Consider the following 5,125-nt stretch of genomic DNA (forward strand, 5'->3'; position numbering starts at 1 on the left):
ATTTAACACTACTGTGGAACGATAAGCCGTGGGCTCTGCAGTTGTATGGACGCAGTTTACGGCGAGCTGTGGCATATGTCGTTTGTGGGTGTTTTGCCACGGCAGGTAAACAAGACAGTGCGGGCCTAACCTGAACGCCGGCCGGTGTGTCCGAGTGGTTCTAGGCGCTTCAGTCTTGAACCGCGCGACCGCTACGGTCGCAGGTTCGAATCCTGCCGCGGTCATGGATCTGTGTGATGTCCTTAGATTAGTTAGGTTTAAGTAGCTCTAAGTTCTAGGGGACTGATGACCTCAGACGTTAAGTCCCATAGTGCTCAGAGCCATTTGAACCAACCTGAACACGCTGTGCTGTAGCATGTTCGCCCACAATAGGGATATCATGATATTGGAGAAGAAAGCAGTGGAATACGGTACGTGTATTAACCTTCAGTGACTTCTGCGGTGTTAGTTTGCTTAACTGTGAGGAGGTTGAGCAGTAACTGTCAGCGACGAATGTGTAAAGGTGTGGCCAATGCCGGATGGGCGTTGTCATAAAGTTATTATATTTCTTATTTGTGAACATAATTTTGTTATCAGCATTACTCATTGGACAGATCTGATATTCAGTTCTGCGCTCTAGTTCATCGGGTTATAAATACTGGAATTTACCATATCTGCTAACAGTGGGTTTTGTATATGTTTTTATATCTGCGTGTTAAATGAAAGTTAATTTTGAACTTTGAAAGGTACCTTAACTACCATTACCATTCTGTAAGTATTTATTTGGAAGTGATGTTTGCTACTGTTATTGGTTGAGAATTTATTATCCAAAGAAACAGTTATTTAATCTTTTATGAAGTGTATTAAGATTTGTTGTTTTTGGTGAACGATTACTAATAAATTACTTAAATTAGTAATGTTGTGTAAGCAGTTACTGAAGGCACCCATCTCCAATGAACCATGGCCAGTTGGGAATGGGCATTGATGTAACATTAGGGAATTAGAGGCTATTTGTTAAGTTGTGGCGACGCTAATCCTGTTGTTTGTTGTTATTGTTGAAGTGCCTAGCCGCCCATAAATCAAATAACTCTGCACAGTAATACGCAGATACTCGTAGTTGAGTGTTTCTGTTACCGTGTAAACAGCGACTGCTAACGAGGAGGACACTGCAAGTGCCATAACCCGAGTTCGCAGAAACTTCACTCCGTAGAAGAGAAGCAAGAATAAGCGAACACGTGTCTCGTTTGTAGATACTCGGCCTCTTCAGAGAAAGCGTCCGTCAAAGTTCTCGTCGTAATTTATACTACTGGACATTAAAATTGCTACATCACGAAGATGACTTGTTAAAGACGCGAAATTCAACCGACAGGAAGAAGATGCTGTGATATCCAAATGATTAGCTTTTCAGAGCATTCACACAAGGTTGGCGCTGGTGGCGACACCTACAACGTGCTGACATGAGGAAAGTTTGCAGGCCGCGGTGGTCTCGCGGTTCTAGGCGCGCAGTCCGGAACCGTGCGACTGCTACGGTCGCAGGTTCCAATCCTGCCTCGGGCATGGCTGTGTGTGATGTCCTTAGGTTAGTTAGGTTTAAGTAGTTCTAAGTTCTAGGGGACTGATGACCACAGCAGTTGAGTCCCATAGTGCTCAGAGCCGTTTGAACCATTTTTTGAGGAAAGTTTCCTACCGATTTCTCATACACAAACAGCAGTTGACCGGCGTTGCCTGGTGAAACGTTGTTGTGATGCCTCGTGTAAGGAGGAGAAATGCGTACCATCAGGTTTCCGACTTTGATAAATGTCAGACTGTAGCCTATCGCGATTGCGGTTTATCGTATCGCGACACTGCTACTCGCGTTGGTCGAGATCCAATGTTAGCAGAATATGGAATCGGTGGGTTCAGGAGGGTAATACGAAACGCCGTGCTGGATCCCAACGGCCTCGTATCACTAGCAGTCGAGATGACAGGCGTCTTATCCGCATGACTGTAACGGATCGTGCAGCCACGTCTCGATCCCGGAGTCAACAGATGGGGACGTTTGCAAGACAACCACCACCTGCACGAACAGTTCGACGACGTTTGCAGCAGCATGGACTATCAGCTCAGAGACCACGGCTGCGGTTACCCTCGACGCTGCATGACAGGCAGGAGCGCCTGCGATGGTGTACTCAACGACGAACCTGGGTGCACGAATGGCAAAACGTCATTTTTCCGTATGAATCCAGGTTCTGTTTACAGCATCATGACAGTCGCATCCGTGTTCGGCGACATCGCGGTGAACGCACCTTGGAAGCGTGTATTCGTCATCGCCATAATGGCGTATCACCCGGTGTGAGGGAATGGGGTGCCATTGGTTACACGTCTCGGTCACCTCTTGTTCGCACTGACGGCTCTTTGAACAGTGGCCATTACATTTCAAATGTGTTACGACCCGTGGCTCTACCCTTCATTCGATCACTGCGAAACCCTACATTTCAGCAGGATAACGCACGACCACATGTTGCTGGTCCTGTACGGGACTTTCTGGATACAGAAAATGTTCGACTGCTGCCCTGGCCAGCACATTCTCCAGATCTCTCACCAACTGAAAACGTCTGGTCAATGGTGGCCGAGCAACTGGCTTGTCACAATACGCCAGTGACTACTCTTGATGACCTGTGGTATCGTGTTGAAGCTGCATGGGCAGCTGTACCTGTACACGCCATCCAAGCTCTGTTTGACTCAATATCCAGGCTATCAAGGCCGTTATTACGGCCACTCAGCACCTATGCACCCAAATTGCGTGAAAATGTAATCACATGTCAGATGTGTTCTAGTATAATATATCTGTCCAATGAATACCCGTTTATCATTTGCATTTCCTCTTGGTGTAGCAATTTTAATGGCCAGTAGTGGCTTTTAGCGGGTGCTAAACTCTGCCCATCAGTTGGCATAGTGGCTAGCGCCGGGGCTTCTCACTTCTGCGTACCTTTTTCGAAACCCAATAATTGTTTAATTCATTTTTCCATTTATCTACCCTTCTCAGTAGAAGGTTACTACGCGAAATTTTCTTATCAAGTTAGGTAATACAACGGCTATAAGTTAACTGTAGCCCGCATCTCGTGGTCGTGCGGTAGCGTTCTAGCTTCCCACGCCCGGGTTCCCGGGTTCGATTCCCGGCGGGGTCAGGGATTTTCTCTGCCTCGTGATGGCTGGGTGTTGTGTGATGTCTTTAGGTTAGTTAGGTTTAAGTAGTTCTAAGTTCTAGGGGACTGATGACCATAGATGTTAAGTCCCATAGTGCTCAGAGCCATTAGTTAACTGTAAAATTACAACTGGTTTACAACGACGCACGTCTATTATATAATATATTTGAGTATGCTATTTTCAGGTGTTACAATCTTCTTAAGTTCTCCTCTGCTTATGTTACATTCTTAGATGAGTTCTTAATTCTTATATTTTATTCTTATGTTTGTTCTTCAGGAATAATAGATGCATTCCCTTGGGTGATAACGATCGTAGAAACATTCCGAACACGACGATCACGGCACGAAGTCAGGCTTGGCAGAGCTACATTTCTTCGCACGAACCTCACTCGCGAAGGAAACGTCATTAACACCGCTGATGATTTCACGCCTTGGCAATAATTTTACGGCAATCTACGCACAACCGATCATTTTCCCGAAAAGTGGCGATTGCGCCCGATTACGTATCAAGGCATACTACAGGAATTTCACCGAAAACAATTTCAAATAATTTTTTTCCACTCATGTATTGCTTTTTTAAAATGCATTCACCAGACATGCAATTATTAGTCGAAGAAGGACAAAATTATCTGATATATGGAGATGGTATCCTTTGTATCACGCGTGGAAAGCGGCGCGTGGTTCTGCTCCTTTAAACCGAACTGTAGGCCGAATGTAGGAAGCTAGGGGGAGCAGGTGAGGTAGAACTGTCGGTACTGCAGTGTGAAGTTAAATCGCCTTCAACTTCAGCAAGAAGATAAATACATTACTTTGCACTGAGGAGCACTTAGGTGCGAAGCCGAATGCGTCAAGCTCACAGAAGTTACACAGGCAAAATCTGTAGTGGCTCGGCCACTATGAAATAGAAACAGTGTTGCTTGGTCGTCTGCTCGGCATCAGATGGGCTCAATCTGGAGCGGAGCTCGTAGAGCTGCACAGCGCCGGCTAGAGGGCGCTGTCGTCTGTCGATGTGGTAGTGGCAACCTAGCAGAGCGCGACTACGTTGTGGCATCGTAGCTATCGATACCACAGTATCTCTTCTTTCGGCTATTCTTCTTCTGTGGTGGATGCACACGCTTTGCCCGAACTCTTACGGGACTCGGTAAGATTGTCTGCCGCGAGTAATGAGTGTAATGAGCAGGGGCACTACGAATGTAGTGTGTGGACACGAAGTTGGGAATGTGGGTCTCAGGGGAAGCGTGCAAGGGATAAGTCCCTGCAGTCGCACTATACTCTGTGCCTTCGGTGGCTCAGATGGATAGAGCGTCTGCCTTGTAAGCAGGAGATCCCGGGTTCGAATCCCGGTCGGGGTACACATTTTCAACTGTCCCCTTTGATGCATATCAACGCCTGTGGATAGCTTAAGGTACTGACTTAATTATCATTTCAACATTATCTGAGTACACATTGGTAAACATTCGTGTAGTAATCTGCTAGAAACGTTGGTAGATAAATAAAAAAGAAAAATATTGGGTTTAGAACAAGGAGAGCATAAATGTGAAGTCGCAATGCGCCACTGTGCCACAGCTTCGCTTCAACTATTTGCTCTCTAAAAGGTACATAAAATACCAGGAAAACTTTGACAGTCGTTTTCTCAGAAACGGTTTAGTATCTGCGGATAAGCCGAGACACGCGTTCACTTATTCTCTTCCGTTGAGAGAAGTTTCTGAGAAATCTGATTGTCGCACTTGTCGTGTTCTCCAAGTAAGCCGAAACTGTAGACTTCCGAACGGAACCCGCAGAACTGAGCTCCGTAGTGTTATTGCGGGAAACGCTGGCAGTGTAGAAAGTAAGCCGGCCAAGTTGGCCGTGCGGTTCTAGGCGCTACAGTCTGGAACCCCGCGACCGCTACGGTCGCAGGTTCGAATCCTGCCTCGGGAATGGATGTGTGTGATGTCCTTAGGTTAGTTAGGTTTAAGTAG

General features: G+C 46.3%; 1 non-coding gene across 1 annotated transcript; it reads left to right on the forward strand.

Moving 5' to 3' along the window:
- The first annotated feature begins 4,441 nt into the window (after positions 1-4,441).
- On the forward strand, positions 4,442-4,516 carry Trnat-ugu (transfer RNA threonine (anticodon UGU)). The gene has a single exon. It is a non-coding gene; the product is annotated as a tRNA-Thr (tRNA).
- The last annotated feature ends 609 nt before the right edge of the window (positions 4,517-5,125 follow it).

This window comes from Schistocerca serialis, chromosome 12 (assembly GCF_023864345.2).
Source record: "Schistocerca serialis cubense isolate TAMUIC-IGC-003099 chromosome 12, iqSchSeri2.2, whole genome shotgun sequence".
Lineage (NCBI taxonomy): Eukaryota > Metazoa > Arthropoda > Insecta > Orthoptera > Acrididae > Schistocerca > Schistocerca serialis.